Source organism: Lissotriton helveticus, chromosome 10 (genome assembly GCF_964261635.1).
Source record: "Lissotriton helveticus chromosome 10, aLisHel1.1, whole genome shotgun sequence".
Taxonomy (NCBI): Eukaryota; Metazoa; Chordata; class Amphibia; order Caudata; family Salamandridae; genus Lissotriton; species Lissotriton helveticus.
This window is the reverse complement of record NC_136071.1, coordinates 254,081,175-254,103,484: the sequence shown is the minus strand read 5'-3', so window position 1 is coordinate 254,103,484 and position 22,310 is coordinate 254,081,175.

Here is a 22,310-nt window from a genome sequence, read left to right as displayed (position 1 = left end):
GACGCCGAGCAGGTCGAGCAAGTCGCGTTCCCGGTCCAGGAGATCCGTCCAACGGTGGGTGGCCTGGTTGTAGGTGCGCCGGACCCGAGAGTGTTCAAACATGGCCCGGCACACCTTCTTCCACCGCTTCCGGCGCTCCCGGAGCCCGTAGCCGCTTGCGATCTTGCCGCCTGCCGTGATGGTCCTAGGGAGGCGGTGCTGTAAAAAGAACACTAGTGCGGCCACCTCCTCCGCGCTAAAGATCTCCCGTGGCATCACTAGCTCCCCCCTCAAACGCCCGCACGGGAGCCGGGCACGGGGTGCGGGACCCTTCCCCTTCTCGGGCTGCTTCCCGGCTCCCTTTACAATGGTCTGGGCAGAAAGGAAGGTAAATAATAAATAAGAAATAGAATAGGGAAGAAGAAAAGAAAAGAGTTTAAAAAAGTAGTTTAAAATTAACCAAAAGAAGCAGAAAACACAAAAATATAGAGCTAGAAAAATAGAGGGATAGATAATAAGTAAAATAGATTAAAAAAAACTTCAAACAAGCAAAGGATGGCAGAGATTGATAGAGGATACAGAAAGGATGCCCAGAAGCATAGCAATGAATGAAAAACAAGATGGCCGCGCCCGTTCACGACCGCATGGGTACGTTCGCGCGAGACTTCCCCCGCGATCACACGCGAACTTGTACTAGCGAGCCGCACACTTTGCGAGATTACACATAGCGCCCGGAAACGGAAATACGTCACGCAAACAAGATGGCCGCGCCCATGTACGACCGCTAGGGTAACTTCACAACGTTTTGCTACAAGCAGCTTGCGAAAATGCAAAAAATCACGCGAACTAACACGCCGCAAAAAACAAATCGTATATTTGCACGAATTCGCGTCTTCCGAATTCGATCTTGTGCGAATTCGCGCCCGCGAATCACGCGAAATTGCAGAAAAACGATTTTTGCAAAACTGAAAGCACTCAGCAGGTGCAAAAGTTCAAGCTCATCATTAGTAACCATTCCCTGCAGTGCTTCCTGAGGGGCCCCTTCAGAGTTCAGTTGCCTACTTGCAACTATTCTAACTATGACCCTGCTCTGACCCTCACAGCAGGCTCAGAGAATAGCTACAAGTATGCCACAAAGGTCCTGTTAAAAAAAATTACACTGCGACAGAAAGCAATTACAGATAAGGAATCAGGTGCCAGACTGGAAGTTCAAATTCAGTGACACATTAATCAGCCCCTAATTCATTCATGTCAGTTGAGGCAGGGCAGGTGTGCTAACGAATTTTTCAAAAATGAAAGCACTTAGAAGGTTCAAAAGTTCAAGCTCATCATTAATCAGGAAGCACTTACAGCTAAGGAAGCAGGTGCCAGCTCAAATTCAGTGACACATTAATCAGCCCCAAATTAATTCATGTCAGTTGAGGCAGGGCAGGTGTGCTTTTCCCCCCATAATCTACAGTGATGAACCAGAGGGTGGCAGTGATGAACCAGAGGTGGCATGGGCGAACCAGAGGGTGGCAGTGGTGAAACAGAGGGTGGCAGTGGTGAAACAGAGGGTGCTGTGATGAACCAGACGTAGAAACAACATGGTCGCGGCCGTTGCGACCCGACAAGTAAGTTCGCGTTTGCGAACTGGTAAAAAACCCTCGCGAACTGGCAGAAACCCTTGCGAACACAAAAAAATATCCGCAAATTCGTGAGAGTTCGCGAATTTTGCGGATTGCGAATCCGTAAATACGCAATTTCGCAAATTGCGAATTCGCAAAATTCACAATGTTTCCAATACACAGCTTGATCTCAAATTCTAGTTGCAGCAAAACCAGCCAACACATGTTTACCACCAATACCACCGCTAATACCATCACCACTAATACCACCACCACCAATACCAAAACCACCATTACCACTATCACCAATACCACCACCAACACCACCACCAATAACAATACCACGACTAATACCAATACCACCACCATCAATACCACCACCACCAATACCACCCTCACCAATACCACCACCACCAATACCACCACCACCAATATCAAAGCCAATATCAATACCACCACCACCAATACTCCCACCAATACCACCACCACCAATAGTAGCTCTTCTACCAATACCACCACAACCGAAACCACCACCACCACCAATACCACCACCACCACCACCAATACCAATAGCACCAATGCCACCACCACCAATACCACCACCAATACAAATACCAATACAACCACCACCAATACCACTACCACCACCACCAATATCACCACAAATACCACTACCACCAATACCACCAGCACCACAAATACCACCAATACCACCACCACAATACCAATACCACCAATACCACCACCAATACCACCAACAATACCACCACCAACACTACCACCAATATCACCACCAATACAACCACCACCAATACCACCACCATCAATACCACCACCACCAATACCACCCTCATCAATACCACCACCACCAATACCACCACCACCAATATCAAAGCCAATATCAATACCACCACCACCAATACTCCCACCAATACCACCACCACCAATAGTAGCTCTTCTACCAATACCACCACAACCGAAACCACCACCACCACCAATACCACCACCACCACCAATACCACCAATGCCACCACCACCAATACCACCACCAATACAAATACCAATACAACCACCACCAATACCACTACCACCACCACCAATATCACCACAAATACCACTACCACCAATACCACCAGCACCACAAATACCACCAATACCACCACCACAATACCAATACCACCAATACCACCACCAATACCACCACCAATACCACCACCACCAATATCACCACCAATACAACCACCACCAATACCACCACCACCAATACCACCACCAACACCATCACCAATAATACCACCACCACAAATACTACCACCACCACCAATATCACCACCAATACCAATATTAGCACCAATACCACCACACCAATATCACCAACACCAATACCACCATCACCACCAATACCACCACCACCACCAATACCACCACCAAAAATACCACCACCAATACCAATACCACCAATACCACCATCACCAATTCCAATGCCACCACCAATACCAGCACCACCAATACCACCACCACCAATTCCAATACCACCACCACCAATACCAGCACCACCAATACCACCACCACAATACCAATACCACCAATACCACCAACAATACCACCACTAATACCACTACCACCACCCACAATACCACCACCACCACAAACACCACCACCAATACCACCTCTACCATACTACCAATATCACCACCAATAACACCAACACCAGTACTGCCACATCCACCAAAACCAATACCACCACCACCAATACCACCACCAATGTCACCAACACCACCAATACCACCACCACTACCATGACAACCACCACCACCATTCAAACCACCAATACCACTGAAACCATCAATACAAACACCACCACCACCAATACCACCACCACCAGTAGTACCACCACCAGCAAAACCACCAGCAATACCCCCACAAATACCATCAGCACCAAACCACTAATACCACCACCAATACCATTAATACCACAACCACCACCACGAATGCCAATACCACCACCAATACCACCACCAACAATACCAATACCACCAACAATACCAATACCACTACCACCACCAATACCACTACCACCATCAATACCACCACCACCAACAATACCACCTATAACCACCACCACTAATAACCCCACCACCATTACCACCAATACCACCACTACCAATAACAGCACCATTACCACTAATACCATGACCACCCATACCACCACCACCAATGCCACCAATACCACCGCCACCAATATCAATACCAATACTACCACCACAATCAATATCACCACTACCAATACAACCAATACCACCAATACCACCACCGCCAATACCACTACCAATACCAGCAATTCCACCTCCAAAACAATTCTCACCACCACCACCAACAAAAACCAACAATACCACTAATAACCCCACCACCATTACCACCAATACCACCACTACCAATAACAGCACCATTACCACTAATACCATGACCACCCATACCACCACCACCAATGCCACCAATACCACCGCCACCAATATCAATACCAATACTACCACCACCACCACAATCAATATCACCACTACCAATACAACCAATACCACCGCGAATACCACCAATACCACCACCGCCAATACCACTACCAATACCAGCAATTCCACCTCCAAAACAATTCTCACCACCACCACCAACAAAAACCAACAATACCATCAGCACCACAAATACCACCACCACCAATACCACCACCACAATACCAATACCACGAATACCACCACCAATACCACGAATACCACCACCAATACCACCACCAACACTACCACCAATATCACCACCAATACTACCACCACCAATACCACCACCAACACCATCACCAATACCACCAATACCACCACCACCACTACAAATACCACCACCACAAATACTACCACCACCACCAATATCACCACCACCAATATCACCACCACCGATTCCACCACCAATACCACCACCAATACCATCACCACCACCAAAACCAGCACCACCAATACCACCAGCATTACCACCACCACCAATTAAACCACCACCAATGCCACCAATACCACCACCAATAAAAATACCAATACCACCACCACCAATACCACTACCACCAATACCATTGCCAATACCACCACCACCAATATCACCATAAATACCACTACCACCAATACCATCAGCACCACAAATACCACCAATACCACCACCACAATACCAATACCACCACCAATACCTCCACCAACACTACCACCAATATCACCACCAATACTATCACCACCAATACCACCACCAACACCATCACCAATACCACCACCACAAATCCCACCACCACAAATACTACCACCACAAATACTATCACCAATACCAATATTAGCACCAATACCACTTTAGAGGCATTTTCATGCTTGAAATCAGGCAAAATCAAGGTTCTAAATAGGAGGAAACGTCTATAAAAATGGCAATTTCGGTCACTTGGAGGCCTTAAAAAGTGTTTTTTCATCTTGAGGCATGATACAAATGAGATTTTGAATCATTTCTTGTACAATCCCAAAAAATCCAAGTTTCTGATGAAAAACAATGACCCCGGACCTGTGGAAGTTTCTCTGAATTGTCAGAAATGGTGATTTTTTAATGTTTATTCTTTCGACTGTAAATGACTGTCGGATGTGAATCATCACTTTTGGAACTATAATAAGTGTGTTGGGTAAAATACATGATTCTGAGTAGGTGGAAAAGTCTAAAAAAAAAGGGTAATTTTCGTCACTTGGAAGCCTTAAAAAGTGGCCCTTCAACATGAGGCACGATACAATTGACATTTTGAATACTTTTTTGTACAGTCCAAAATATCCAAATTTTGATGGAAAACGATGAACCCGGACCTGGGGAACTTTTTCTGAATGAACAGAAATGGTGATTTTATTTATTTATTTATTTATTTATTTAAACTCTTTTTATTAACAAAATAACAGAAAAAGAAAAATACATCAGGTGTGTTAACAGTTTCTCATTAGATTGGTTCATACATCGCTCTTACAGAATTACTAAAACAATTTATGATTCATAGGATCATGGGGATTCCTGCGCCTCTGCTTCTATTCGTCGCGCCGGGGGCGTACAAATCTCGCCACGGTGTCCATTCCAAGCCCCCCAGCCTTTCCCCATTTGTCTGGACAACCCCTGGCCACATATACAGACTTCTCCCTGAACATACACCAGTCCAAGTCCTCCGCCTGTTTGGAAACCCGAGGTGGTTGGCTCGCCCCCACAGCTGAGCAATATTTCATTTCACAACCATACACGCCAGCGTCACCCATTGCTTCCGATACACATTTAGATCTGTGGGTTCTCACACATTTAGTATGCACCTCCGGGCCTCTGGTCGTATCTCCTCCCCCAAAGCCTCTCTTATCTCGTCATGAACCCTCGACCAATATTCCTGTATTTTCTCACAGTGCCAAAGAATATGCATAAAGGTACCAAGCTCTCCACACCCCCTTCAGCACTCTCCACTCTCCATTTGCCCCATACGTACCAATCGAGGCCCAGTAACATATGACCTGTGCAAGATATTTAATTGCACAAGTCTCAGTCTCATCTGGATCGCGACCACCCTCAGGAAGGAAACCGCCTCTGTCCAGTCTTCATCCTCTAGCTCTAATCCATCTGCACTCCACTGCGTTCTAATAAGCCCTGCGGGTCTTCCATATTATTAATAAGCTTTTTGTATATTAAAGAGATAGTTTTCTCCGGGAGGTGCCCATCCAGAACTCTATCTTCGAGAGGAGAGGCCTCCGGAAGCGCGGCATTGCTAGGTATGTGAGTGAGGAGAGCATGTCGAACCTGGAGGTATCGAAAATACTCAGTGTCATGCAAGCTATATTGCTGTTTGAGAGAATCAAATGTATGTATTTTGTCCCCTCCCCACACATCCTTGATCTGAGTGATCCCGATGAGATCCCACTTATCAAATCCCTTAGATTTCCACAAGCTCCCAAGTCTCTGAGTACCACAGGGGGTGGCTAAGGTTAACTATCCTTCCCAGGCAAGATATCTATTGGCAGCATGCCACGCATGGACTGCGTGCGCCGTCCAACCCGACAGCGAGAACCGCTTAGGTCTGGCATAAAGCGCCCTGGTAATATCTCCCCCCCGGCGCCTGCCCCCGATCCATGGCATATCCCGGGTCCCCTGGTGGCCCGTACACAACATGGTTCACCGCTGCAAGCTGGAAGGCCCATCAGTACTTTCGCAGATCTGGCATTCCAATCCTACCACTGTACCATGGGAGGGTGAGCTTGGAGAATGCTATTCGGGGTCTACCGTCCCAGAGAAGTTTCCTCTGAAGGGCTTCTATTTCCTTGAAATAGGATAATGGTACTGGGTCCATTGCATTCTGGAGTACATACAAAAATCAGGGAAGCGCCAGCATCTTAAACAGCACTGCCCTACCCAACAAGGATAGCGGAAGAGCCTTCCAGCGCTCCACATCCTTTTTGAACAGGTTCAAAGGAGGACCCAGATTGTTAGCATAGCGCAACTTTGGGTCAAGTGCTACGTATATACCTAGGTATTTAAACCCGAGTGGCTCAATCTGTATGGGGCACGAATGCGGGATCACCGGTGGATCCCCAAAGGACAAAGAGCACCGATTTTGACCAATTTATGGCGAATCCAGAATATCTACCAAATATGGCTAGTATATCGAGAAAATTATTGAATGATGCCCTGGGATTGGTAAGATAAAGCAGGATCTCATCAGCGTACAGCGAAATGTTATCCTCCCATTCCGTCGTCCACCGTAAGCCACGCATTGACCGGTCCCACCTGACCCATGCCGCCAAAGGTTCTAGTGCCAGAGCAAAGAGAAGCGGGGACAGAGGGCACCCCTGTCTCGTGCCCCTCCCCAAAAAAAAGTCAGCCGACTTGCAGTTATTCACAACTACCCTGACCAGGGGATCAGCATATAGCAAACATACCCAACCTATAAACTCCGGCCCAAAACCCAACTTTGCCAACACTGCGAATAAATAAGACCACTCTACCCTATTGAACACCATAGTGGCAACTAAGGACACCAATACTGCCGGTTCGTGTATTTTCAGGGAACCACCAAGGATCCCATGTAGCCTCGGCAAGTTGAGTGCCGTATTGCGGCACAGCATGAAGCCAGACTGATCGGGGTGTATCAATGTTGTGATTACTTTGACCAATCTTATAGTGAGGAGCTTCGCCAAGATTTTGGGCTCGGCGTTGAGCAGCAAAATGAGTCTATATGAGGAACAAAGTGTCTTGGGCTTGCCTGCCTTGTAGACAACCAAAATATTTGCCACCCGCCGGTCATACGGGAGTTGACCTATCTCCCTACTTTCTATGAACATGGCATGGATATGTGGGGCGAGCTTAATAGCATTTAACTTGTACAATTCTAGTGGTATACCATTGGGGCCAGTCGCCTTCCCTGATTTGATCCCTTTGATCGCCTGTGCCACTTCATCGTCTGTAAAGGGGGAGTCCAAATATCCCCTGTCCCCTTCAGACAGCTCAGGCATGCTAATATCTTTAATCATCACACTGTTCTCCTCCTCTGTATATGCCCCAGCGGTGGTATATACCCCTCTGTAATAGTCAAAGAACTCATCCGCCACTGCCTGCAGGTCCATGACCATACCAGAGCCTATTCCCAGCAACTCGGGGACCAGCCTCGATGCCCCTCCCTCATGTTCAAGCCACGCAATCAGTTTACCAGCCTTGTCACCTTGCTCATATATTCGACTTTGGATGGTACAGTTCTGGGCAACCGCCCTGTCCCTGGCAAGGCCTTTATGTTCATCCTGCTGTAGCTTTAAAAGTTGCAAGTCTTCCGGAGTGGCAGACATGGCCACCTTTTCCTCCAACCTTGTCACCTCTGCCTCCGCCCTGACTATCTCTGCCTGGCATTCTTTTTCTTCCCCGCCACCAGGGACAGGACGTCCCCCCGTATCACTGTCTTACATGCTTCCCACAAAGACTGCACAGAGTCAACAGTACCTACATTTTCCTGGAAGTAGCGTTCCAACTTCATGACTAACTCTTTTTTGGTGGCGGGATCTTTAATGTGCCATGCACTAATGGGGGCCACTCTGCCGACTGCAGGCTGCCCAAGCTCCACATACAACCACACTGGAGAATGATCAGAAATACCCCTTCCTAAGTGACGTGCCTCCCTAACTGCAACTGCCATGACCACCGGCACCAACACGTAATCCAATCTGGACATACTGTGGTGTGCAGTGGACACGTGTGTAAAGTGTGTCTGTGTTACATTACGTATCCGACAGCCATCAACAAGCCCCACTGTCTCACGGAAGTCTGGGAGCCATCTCTGCGATGGTCCAAGTATCCGCGCTAGATGTCTTTCCATCTCCCCGTCTAGCACTGCATTAAGGTCGCCCCAATACCAAAATGCCTAGGGGCAATGTGAGAAAAACAGCACCCAGGTCCCGGTAAGTGTCAGACTGGAGACCAGGCGGTACATATATTAAGAAGAAAGTCACCGTCTTTCCCCCCCCACTGTCCCGAGACACCGATATAACAGCCCCTCTGGTCAGAACACGTGGCCTGGATTGCCAAGGGAAAGGAGTTTTTCATCAGAATACCGACTCCCCTGGACCCCGTGGTAAACCCAGCATAGGCCACCAATTTATATCCCCCTTTATAAAGGGCCATGCATTGATTACCAATGAGGTGTGTCTCTTGCAATTATACTACATCTGGCGAGTGCCTTCTCACAAGCTGACTTACCATTCCCCTCCTAATCCAATCCGCCAGGCCATTTACATTCCAGCTCAGCACCTTTATCCCCGAACCCTGGCTAAAATGCGATATTTAACCAATATCGGTATCGTCCAACTGCAACATTACCACCTGATGCATAAAGAAAAAACATAAAGAATAACTCAACAATGCAAACGTTACTGTACACAATAGGATCTCTAAACCAGATCTCTTTACCCACCCCGCGTTCCACCCCCTTTCCCTGCACCCCTGCATATGGCTAACGCCCATCCCCAACTCGCAGTGTGCCTGTCGCCCAATACCCCCCCAATGGCTAACTAAAGGTAGTAAGAGGAGGTAACCATTGCCCCGCTCCTCCCCCCAGCCCTAAAAGGATCTCTTGTGCCCAGAATCAGTTCACTGCTATAGAGTAGTCTGCCAGGATAAAGAGACACAAACACCGGGCCGCTCCCACGCCGAAGGCCCTCCAGCAGTTCAAACCAGTTCCGTTGCCGCCAACTGTCCTGTGTAAGTCACTATTCATTACCATCAGGTTCGTGTTCCGCTGTCCTAGCCGGGGGTCTGCTGTCAATCCAATCCGAGGCTACCTCCGGGTTGTCAAAAAACCAAGCCTTCCCCTCTATTTCCACTCGCAGCCGAGCCGGATACATCATTGCATAATGCAGTCCCTTGTCTCCGAGTTTCCTTTTCACTGGGAGGAAACTCTGCCTTAACTTCTGTACTGCCTGGGTGGAGTCCGGAAAGAAGGAAATCATTATGTTTTCATATTTCTTGGGGGTCCCCGTCCGTGCTGCCTGCAGGATGGCATCCTGATCACGGAGGTTAAGCACTCTGGCGATCATCGGGCGAGGGGGCGCCCCAGGTCACGGTCTCCCTTTGTGCACTCTGTGGGCCCTCTCAATTGAAATGGTGATTTTTTAATGTTTAGTCTTTCGACTGTAAATGACAGAAGTGAATCGTCACTTTTGGAACTAAAATAAGTGTGTTTAGAGTCATTTTCATGCTTGTAATCGGGCAAAAACAAGGTTCTGAGTAGAAGGGAAAGTCTATAAAAATGACAATTTTGGACACTGGTAAGCCTTACAAAGTGGTTATTCAACATGAGGCGCAATTGAATTTACATTTTTTATTTTATAACTCTTTTTATTAAACAAAGAGAAGAATGCATTCAGTATTACAGCAACCAGATAATATATCAAGTTCAAATATATATTGGTACATTGGTTAAGTCGACACGACAGGGCAGAGAAACATGAGCTCATGGGGTAAGGGGTTCCTCCAAAGGAGGGGTGGCTGGTGGAACAGAGATATTCCCCCTGTACACACTTCATTTGTCCCAATTTGCTGTCCACTTTTTGGGGCATTCTCGTGCGACATACACTCTCTTCTCCCTAAGCATGCACCAGTCCGTGTCTGTCCTCCAGGAAGACAGTGTGGGCGACTCTCCAGACCCCCACAGCCGGGCAATGTTCTTCTTGGCCACCATCAGGCCCAGTGTGACCCAGGTTCTCCTCCTAGTGTTCAAATCTGTAGGCTCCCAGACGTTTAACAGACATCGTTTGGCTTGAGGCTGGAGTTCCACCTCAAACACCTCATTTATACATTCATGTATCCTCTACCAGTATCGTTGGATAATTGCGCATTCCCATATTATCTGCATAAAAGTACCCACTTTTCCACATTGCCTCCTGCACGACCCATCAGAAGCTCTTCCCATGCTAAAGAGCCTGGCCCCTGACACGTAGATCATATGTAGAATTTTCAATTGGACCAGGCGGAGTCTGGAAGAGATAGCAACCTCTCTCGGGGATGCCAATACCTCCTGCCATCACAACATCAAAAACTCCCTCGTGACCTCTTAATTTTTCATGGTATACACTCCAATTATATAGGCATAATCATGTCAACACAACACATTTGTTTTACTTTTTCATTGTTTTTATTCTTAACATTACTTTTTCATTTATTATTTTCTTTTTTCATGATTTTTAAAAAGATTTCTTTCGTATCACAAATTACATAATTGATATCAAAAAACATTCAAAATACACAATTCATTATTCCTAGACCACTATACATATATCTCCAGGTAGAGAACAGAACCAAACACACCACTCTCTCTCACTCTTCCACATTCACAACTTCATATATCTGGTTAGTGGGATTTTACAAGGACTTGGTCAACGCGTTTCGGTGGAAATAAACAGCGATAGAAACCACCTTCATCAGGACCCGCCAGATAAGATATGTGTTCTCTATGACCTGGGATAATTCTAATTGGGATCTTCAGTGTAGCGTTTTGGTAGTTGTTCAAGAGTCTTTTCTAGTCAGGCAGCGACCAAAGTTAAACTATCTTATGTAAGCTTTGTCTGGAGGCTGGAGGGGGAACTTCAGCCTGTTTTAATTTAAACGCTTTGGCTATCTTAAAGGTTTTCACTTAGGCGTCACGTCAGAGTTGTAACACCTGAGATTTAATCTGAGGTATGGCCGAAAAAGTTGCTTCCAAATATACTTCAATGGGGGAAACACCTGCAATTTATTTTTCTTTTCTTATGTAGTTCACTTTTCTTCTCTAACAGAGATGTTCACCCATCTAGGTCTACAGTTCCTGTGCCATACGTCAAGTCACTGGCTCAGCTCCGCCGTCTGCTTCCATGTCCGCTCGTTTCACGCTCTCTCGACTGTGCGAAGGCAACAGGGACAATTCCGCCTCTCTCTAGCTCCAAGAGGCCCGTCTAGGGATTCCCGCTCATTGGCCGATAGAGCTGGGAGCTGTATGTCCATGAGCAATGTTGCCAGTCCTCTTCCGGCAAGTCTGTGCTCGAACAGTATACTCGGTGGTAATGGTCGGCGAAGTCCTTTGCAATCGCCTATGGGTCGCTTATGACCTCCCCCTGTTCACCTACGAGCTCTGGACCCAAACGGTTCACCAGGTCTCTCCTATCAAGCCAGGCAAGGAGCTTGCATTCTTTGTCTTCCAGATCATAGATCTCGCCCTCCTTTTCCCTCCCTAGTGTTTTAGCCATGTCTGTGGTGGTGGACTTGTATTCCTCCCTTTTGAATTGGAGCATGTGTTGCGTCTCATCTGTAACCTCCCTGTCCCACCCCTCCTCCAGCCAGAGGATATCTGTTTCCATTTGGACCAGGTCCTTCGCCTTTTCTTTCTGAACGCCTGCTATAAGTGAGAGAGACTGTCCTCTTAGCACTGTCTAAAAGCCTCCCAGAGAGTTTGGTCAGATGCGACCGACCCTATATTTTTGGAGTAGTAGCGGTCTATGGCCTGAAGAAGAGCCCCCTGACCGTCGGGTTGCGCAGATACCAAGGGTTCATGGGTCCAACCTTGCTCACCTGCTTTTCATTCATGACCAATTCAGCCCATATGCGGGAATCATCTGATATACCCCTCGCTAGGTGGCACACCTCCCGAACGAAGCCGATCAGGGTAGTCGGCACTAGAAGGTAGGCTAAGCGGGAGAGACTATTGTGTGCCCCGGAGTGGAAAGTGTACTTTTGCGTAATAGGGTGAAATGACCACCATACATCCGCCAGGCCCATCACGCCGATAAAATCTGGGAGCCATCATTGCGAGGGACTAATTTCGCATGGAGGATAACGATCTTCCGCCCGACACAACTGCATTAAAATCCCTCCCGTTATAAGGTGTCCTTCTGGGAGTGACAAAAGTATTGTCCCCAAGTCTTTAAAGGTACAGCCTTGTATGTAGGCCAGTAGGGACATAAATTGTCATCAATGTGAGTGTTTTGCCCTCCCACCACCCGGCGATCACTGCATATCTGCCCAGGTCGTCCGCCACATGCTCTGGATTGCTAGTGGAAAAGACCTCCTGAGCATAAAGCCTACCCCCCTGTAGCCCGAAGTGAACCCCAAGTGTGCCAACAGTTTGTACCCCCACATGTTCATGGCCTGGCAGGAATTACCTTCAGGTTGCAGTTTGACACGCACACCACGCGTCCAAGACTCGCCTCTTTCTTGGTGCTCACAAGGATCCAGCGCTCTTCACCAACACTCTGCCTGCACCTCAACACGCACCCTGTGCGTTCGAGCCTCTCTTCCCAGTGCACACAATGTCCAGGCACTCTTCCCTAATGCCCTGGCTGCACCATGACATGCACTCCTGCACATCACAGACTCACTTCTTCTTCTGGTGCCTACGAGGCCCTGGCAGTGTTCACCAACTCCAGGGCTACACCACAACATGCAACCAGTGCATCCAAGAATCACTTCCTCCATTGGTGCACAAGATGTCCAGGCTCTCCTCATTAATGCCCTGGCTGCATCACGAAACGCACATTGCGCGTCCGAGTCACGCTTCTGCCTTTGGTGCACACGAGGCCCAGGTGCCCCTCACCAACACCCGGGCGGCACCACGACACGCTCCCAGCGCGTCCGAGTTTCCCTTGAAACTCTAGGTGTCCAAGATCACAGGGCACACCTTGCGAGGGTCTCAGGCTAGACAGAGCACACGCACCCACAGCGTATCTGAGAGTCCTCTCTGGAAACTTTTATATTCCTGTGTTTCCAAAACAGAGAGACAGCTCACCAGCACAAAGCACAGTCTTCTTCAAGCAGGTGAACCCAGCGCCTCCAAGCACAGACCCAACAGCCTCTTCCTTAGTTAGTGTCAGGCTCCATCTTCTGGTCTCTTCGGGGCTGTGCTGAATTACCTATAGCTTCCCCTACACAACTCCCCCAGAGTCTGAAGTTACAAACACAGACTACTAGGATAGTCCCGCAAGGGAAGGAAAGGAAGGGGACAGCGGGGAGGGAGATCTGAAATGACAATAACAGATGACTAGAATACACCCTCGTGACCCCAAAATAGAACCACCCACGTTCTTTCCTTTCTCGTGTTATACCTTATAACTTCACCCCTACCCTAAAAAGGAAAGTACAGCGGACTTTAAACCTAGGAGAAGAGATTCGGGGCGATACCAGGGTTTGTAAACAACTGCAATGAAAGACACAAAAACATACAATGAAACTCTCATCCCGGTGTGGGCTAGGCTATTCTACAGGCAATCCTCTAACATACCAAACAATGAATGTGTTCATTTCAGTGGTTAGACAAATCCATCTGATAAGATACCCCTTAATCGTCTCTCCTGTGCTGGGGTAAAAATATCGACAAAACGTTGTGGAAATAAATCATATATGAACAGCAGGCAAGGTTAATACTCCCTTAACGTAGTCAGCTGAAACTGAACAGTTCCTGTAATCCACAGGCGTCTGGCAACCTCTAGACTTATTCGCAATCCATGTACAAAGTAGTTAAACCAATGAACAGTCTGAGCCCAAACCGTTCCTTAGCGCTCTCAAGGTAATGTATGTTTTACAAGCATCCTTGACCAATAGTCTTTTCCTAATAGCAAGTTTTAGCCAAATCTTTATTTTCTCCCTGCAATGAGACGGCGGAACGCCCGTCTCGTCCAACAGGGACAAAGTGCTCGCTCAGCCGAGAGAGCTTTCGTTAAGTCCCTTGAACACGCAAACAGCGTGTTGCAACACGGAGCCTCACGAGACTTGTACCCAACCCAGAGCGGGGTACCAAGGGTCCGGAAGAGTAAGAAACAAAAAGGGTCTTACCGCATTTCAGAAATACCAACCCTCGCAATACCAGGTAGGAATTATCGGCAATGCCGGTGTCTTCGGCAAGGTCTTTATTTCCGGGTATTGCGTGACTTGCGCCACTCACGTAACGTGCCTCCCGGCATGCTGGGAGTGGTAATCTTTCTTGTGCTGAAACCTCCGATGTAGCGCTGTGTGAGATCAGCGATCCGCAGATGAGGCAAACCTTGACAGTACATCCCCCCTCACAAGGGACGTCAACCGGCAGCAGGCCTGTTCGTACACAAACGATGGAACCAAGCCAACAAACGAGGAGCATGCACGGACCTGGCCGGTCCCAGGAGTTCTCCTCTGGGCCATAACCCTTCCAGGAGATCAAATACTGCAAGCGCCCCCTCACCCACTTGGAGTCAAGTACCCCTTGAACCTCATATTCACGGTCTTGTTGCATCCAGATAGGCAGAGGAGCATGACGGACAGGGCAATGAGAGGGACACATGAAAGACGGGGTGAATCTTGAAATGCGCAGGCAAACGCAGCTGAACAGCAACCGGGTTCACATGTTTCACGACCCTATACCGCCCTATGAATTTAGGGTTAAACACACTATGCCTCTTGAACTTGATGTGTTTTGTAGACAACCACACCAGATCTCCCTTTTTGTATTCAGAGCAAGGCCTACGGTGTTTGTCAGCCTGCGCATTGTATCTGACTTTGGCTTGTACAAGATTCTTACGTGTGCAAGGAGTATCTTGCGAACGCGCAAAAATCTCTCCTTGACGTCTGGCAGCCTGACGCTGGCACTCGGGAGCAACAGGGGGTTGAATCTAGGATGATGTCCATAGAAACAAAAAAAGGAGTGTGAAGCGTGGAGGAGTGTTGAGTGCTGTTATAGGCAATTTCCGCCACCCACAACCAGTCCACCAACGAGTTTGTGTTGTCCTGAACGTTACAACGCAAGAATAGTTTCAGAGTTTGGTTCAGCATCTCTGTCTGACCATCGGTCTGTGGGTGGAAACTGGTGGATAAGGATGAGGTTATTTGCAACTCAGAACACCAGGTCTTCCAAAAGCGAGCAGTACATTGGGCCCCTTTATCTGACACTATAACCCTCGGAAGACCATGTAACCTGACTATGTTCACTAACAGGAGGTGAGCCAAGTGGCCAGCTGTAGGGACCTGGTTGCATGCTATAAAGTGACCCATTTTTGTAAGATAATCTACTACCTCAATGATAGCAGTCTTTCCTTGGCTATTATATCGAGAAAAATAATTAATGATGCCCTGGGATTGGTAAGATAAAGCAGGATCTCATCAGCGTACAGCGAAATGTTATCCTCCCATTCCGTCGTCCACCGTAAGCCACGTATTGACCGGTCCCACCTGACCCATGCCGCCAAAGGTTCTAGTGCCAGAGCAAAGAGAAGCGGGGACAGAGGGCACCCCTGTCTCGTGCCCCTCCCCAAAGAAAAGTCAGCCGACTTGCAGTTATTCAGAACTACCCTCACCAGGGGATCAGCGTATAGCAAAAATACCCAACCAATAAACTCCGGCCCAAAACCCAACTTTGCCAACACTGCGAATAAATAAGACCACTCTACCCTATTGAACGCCATAGTGGCAACTAAGGACACCAATACTGCCGGTTCGTGTATTTTCAGGGAACCACCAAGGATCCCATGTAGCCTCCGCAAGTTGAGTGCCGTATTGCGGCACGGCATGAAGCCAGACTGATCGGGGTGTATCAATGTTGTGATTACTTTGACCAATCTTATAGCGAGGAGCTTCGCCAAGATTTTGGGCTCGGCGTTGAGCAGCAAAATGAGTCTATATGAGGAACAAAGTGTCTTGGGCTTGCCTGCCTTGTAGACAACCAAAATATTTGCCACCCGCCGGTCATACGGGAGTTGACCTATCTCCCTACTTTCTATGAACATGGCACGGATATGTGGGGAGAGCTTATTAGCATTTAACTTGTACAATTCTAGTGGTATACCATTGGGGCCAGTCGCCTTCCCTGCTTTGATCCCTTTGATCGCCTGTGCCACTTCATCGTCTGTAAAGGGGGAGTCCAAATATCCCCTGTCCCCTTTAGACAGCTCAGGCATGCTAATATCTTTAATCATCACACTGTTCTCCTCCTCTGTATATCCCCCAGCCGTGGTATATACCCCACCGTAATAGTCAAAGAACTCATCCGCCACTGCCTGCGGGTCCATGACCATACCAGAGCCTATTCCCAGCAACTCGGGGACCAGCCTCGATGCCCATCCCTCATGTTCAAGCCACGCAATCAGTTTACCAGCCTTGTCACCTTGCTCATATATTCGACTTTGGATGGTACAGTTCTGGGCAACCGCCCTGTCCCTGGCAAGGCCTTTATGTTCATCCTGCTGTAGCTTTAAAAGTTGCAAGTCTTCCGGAGTGGCAGACATGGCCACCTTTTCCTCCAACCTTGTCACCTCTGCCTCCGCCCTGACTATCTCTGCCTGGCATTCTTTTTCTTCCCCGCCACCAGGGACAGGACTTCCCCCCGTATCACTGTCTTACATGCTTCCCACAAAGACTGCACAGAGTCAACAGTACCTACATTTTCCTGGAAGTAGCGTTCCAACTTCATGACTAACTCTTTTTTGGTGGCGGGATCTTTAATGTGCCATGCACTAATGGGGGTCACTCTGCCGACTGCAGGCTGCCCAAGCTCCACGTACAACCACACTGGAGAATGATCAGAAATACCCCTTCCTAAGTGACGTGCCTCCCTAACTGCAGCTGCCATGACCGCCGGCACCAACACGTAATCCAATCTGGACATACTGTGGTGTGCAGTGGACACGTGTGTAAAGTGTGTCTGTGTTACATTACGTATCCGCCAGCCATCAACAAGCCCCACTGTCTCACGGAAGTCTGGGAGCCACCTCTGCGATGGTCCAAGTATCCGCGCTGGATTTCCTTCCATCTCCCCGTCTAGCACTGCATTAAGGTCGCCCTAATACCAAAATGCCTAGGGGCAATGTGAGAAAAACAGCACCCAGGTCCCGGTAAGTGTCAGACTGGAGACCAGGCGGTACATATATTAAGAAGAAAGTCACCGTCTTTCCCCCCCCACTGTCCCGAGACACCGATATAATAGCCCCTCTGGTCAGAACACGTGGCCTGGATTGCCAAGGGAAAGGAGTTTTTCATCAGAATACCGACTCCCCTGGACCCCGTGGTAAACCCAGCATGCGCCACCAATTTATATCCCCCTTTATAAAGGGCCATTGATTACCAATGAGGTGTGTCTCTTGCAATTATACTACATCTGGCGAGTGTCTTCTCACAAGCTGACTTACCATTCCCCTCCTAATCCAATCCGCCAGGCCATTTACATTCCAGCTCAGCACCTTTATCCCCGAACCCTGGCTAAAATGCGATATTTAACCAATATCGGTATCGTCCAACTGCAACATTACCACCTGATGCATAAAGAAAAAACATAAAGAATAACTCAACAATGCAAACGTTACTGTACACAATAGGATCTCTAAACCAGATCTCTTTACCCACCCCGCGTTCCACCCCCTTTCCCTGCACCCCTGCATATGGCTAACGCCCATCCCCAACTCGCAGTGTGCCTGTCGCCCAATACCCCCCCAATGGCTAACTAAAGGTAGTAAGAGGAGGTAACCATTGCCCCGCTCCTCCCCCCAGCCCTAAAAGGATCTCTTGTGCCCAGAATCAGTTCACTGCTATAGAGTAGTCTGCCAGGATAAAGAGACACAACCACCGGGCCGCTCCCACGCCGAAGGCCCTCCAGCAGTTCAAACCAGTTCCGTTGCCGCCAACTGTCCTGTGTAAGTCACTATTCATTACCATCAGGTTCGTGTTCCGCTGTCCTAGCCGGGGGTCTGCTGTCAATCCAATCCGAGGCTACCTCCGGGTTGTCAAAAAACCAAGCCTTCCCCTCTATTCCCACTCGCAGCCGAGCCGGATACATCATTGCATAATGCAGTCCCTTGTCTCCGAGTTTCCTTTTCACTGGGAGGAAACTCTGCCTTAACTTCTGTACTGCCTGGGTGGAGTCCGGAAAGAAGGAAATCATTATGTTTTCATATTTCTTGGGGGTCCCCGTCCGTGCTGCCTGCAGGATGGCATCCTGATCACGGAAGTTAAGCACTCTGGCGGTCATCGGGCGAGGGGGCGCCCCAGGTCACGGTCTCCCTTTGTGCACTCTGTGGGCCCTCTCAATTGAAATGGTGATTTTTTAATGTTTAGTCTTTCGACTGTAAATGACAGAAGTGAATCGTCACTTTTGGAACTAAAATAAGTGTGTTTAGAGTCATTTTCATGCTTGTAATCGGGCAAAAACAAGGTTCTGAGTAGAAGGGAAAGTCTATAAAAATGACAATTTTGGACACTGGTAAGCCTTACAAAGTGGTTATTCAACATGAGGCGCAATTGAATTTACATTTTTTATTTTATAACTCTTTTTATTAAACAAAGAGAAGAATGCATTCAGTATTACAGCAACCAGATAATATATCAAGTTCAAATATATATTGGTACATTGGTTAAGTCGACACGACAGGGCAGAGAAACATGAGCTCATGGGGTAAGGGGTTCCTCCAAAGGAGGGGTGGCTGGTGGAACAGAGATATTCCCCCTGTACACACTTCATTTGTCCCAATTTGCTGTCCACTTTTTGGGGCATTCTCGTGCGACATACACCGTCTTCTCCCTAAGCATGCACCAGTCCGTGTCTGTCCTCCAGGAAGACAGTGTGGGCGACTCTCCAGACCCCCACACCCGGGCAATGTTCTTCTTGGCCACCATCAGGCCCAGTGTGACCCAGGTTCTCCTCTTAGTGTTCAAATCTGTAGGCTCCCAGACGTTTAACAGACATCGTTTGGCTTGAGGCTGGAGTTCCACCTCAAACACCTCATTTATACATTAATGTATCTTCGACCAGTATCGTTGGATAATTGCGCATTCCCATATTATCTGCATAAAAGTACCCACTTTTCCACATTGCCTCCTGCACAACCCATCAGAAGCTCTTCCCATGCTAAAGAGCCTGGCCCCTGACACGTAGATCATATGTAGAATTTTCAATTGGACCAGGCGGAGTCTGGAAGAGATAGCAACCTCTCTCGGGGATGCCAATACCTCCTGCCATCACAACATCAAAAACCCCCTCGTGACCTCTTAATTTTTCATGGTATACACTCCAATTATATAGGCATAATCATGTCAACACAACACATTTGTTTTACTTTTTCATTGTTTTTATTCTTAACATTACTTTTTCATTTATTATTTTCTTTTTTCATGATTTTTAAAAAGATTTCTTTCGTATCACAAATTACATAATTGATATCAAAAAACATTCAAAATACACAATTCATTATTCCTAGACCACTATACATATATCTCCAGGTAGAGAACAGAACCAAACACACCACTCTCTCTCACTCTTCCACATTCACAACTTCATATATCTGGACTTGTAAACACGTCTATTAGTTGTTCTATCTATTGCCCAATATATAGCCACTCTGGTTAGTGGGATTTTACAAGGACTTGGTCAACGCGTTTCGGTGGAAATAAACAGCGATAGAAACCACCTTCATCAGGACCTGCCAGATAAGATATGTGTTCTCTATGACCTGGGATAATTCTAATTGGGATCTTCAGTGTAGCGTTTTGGTAGTTGTTCAAGAGTCTTTTCCAGTCAGGCAGCGACCAAAGTTAAACTATCTTATGTAAGCTTTGTCTGGAGGCTGGAGGGGGAACTTCAGTCCTGTTTTAATTTAAACGCTTTGGCTATCTTCAAGGTTTTCACTTAGGCGTCACGTCAGAGTTGTAACACCTGAGATTTAATCTGAGGTATGGCCGAAAAAGTTGCTTCCAAATATACTTCAATGGGGGAAACACCTTCAATTTATTTTTATTTTCTTATGTAGTTCACTTTTCTTCTCTAACAGAGATGTTCAACCATCTAGGTCTACAGTTCCTGTGCCATACGTCAAGTCACTGGCTCAGCTCCGCCGTCTGCTTCCATGTCCGCTCGTTTCTCGCTCTCTCGACTGTGCGAAGGCAACAGGGACAATTCCGCCTCTCTCTAGCTCCAAGAGGCCCATCTAGGGATTCCCGCTCATTGGCCGACAGAGCTGGGAGCTGTATGTCCATGAGCAATGTTGCCAGTCCTCTTCCGGCAAGTCTGTGCTCGAACAGTATACTCGGTGGTAATGGTCGGCGAAGTCCTTTGCAATCGCCTACGGGTCGGTTATGACCTCCCCCTGTTCACCTACGAGCTCTGGACCCAAACGGTTCACCAGGTCTCTCCTATCAAGCCAGGCAAGGAGCTTGCATTCTTTGTCTTCCAGGTCATAGATCTCGCCCTCCTTTTCCCTCCCTAGTGTTTTAGCCATGTCTGTGGTGGTGGACTTGTATTCCTCCCTTTTGAATTGGAGCATGTGTTGCGTCTCATTTGTAACCTCCCTGTCCCACCCCTCCTCCAGCCAGAGGATAACTGTTTCCATTTGGACCAGGTCCTTCGCCTTTTCTTTCTGAACGCCTGCTATAAGTGAGAGAGCCTGTCCTCTTAGCACTGTCTAAAAGCCTCCCAGAGAGTTTGGTCAGATGCGACCGACCCTATATTTTTGGAGTAGTAGCGGTCTATGGCCTGAAGAAGAGCCCCCTGACCGTCGGGTTGCGCAGATACCAGGGGTTAATGGGTGCAACATTGCTCACCTGCTTTTCATTCATGACCAATTCAGCCCATATGGGGGAATGATCTGATATACCCCTCGCTAGGTGGCACACCTCCCGAACGAAGCCGATCAGGGTAGTCGGCACTAGAAGGTAGGCTAAGCGGGAGAGACTATTGTGTGCCCCGGAGTGGAAAGTGTACTTTTGCGTAATAGGGTGAAATGACCACCATACATCCGCCAGGCCCATCACGCCGATAAAATCTGGGAGCCATCATTGCGAGGGACTAATTTCGCATGGAGGATAACGATCTTCCGCCCGACACAACTGCATTAAAATCCCTCCCGTTATAAGGTGTCCTTCTGGGAGTGACAAAAGTATTGTCCCCAAGTCTTTAAAGGTACGGCCTTGTATGTAGGCCTGTAGGGACATAAATTGTCATCAATGTGAGTGTTTTGCCCTCCCACCACCCGGCGATCACTGCATATCTGCCCAGGTCGTCCGCCACATTCTCTGGATTGCTAGTGGAAAAGACCTCCTGAGCATAAAGGCTACCCCCCTGTAGCCCGAAGTGAACCCCAAGTGTGCCAACAGTTTGTACCCCCACATGTTCATGGCCTGGCAGGAATTACCTTCAGGTTGCAGTTTGACACACACACCACGCGTCCAAGACTCGCCTCTTTC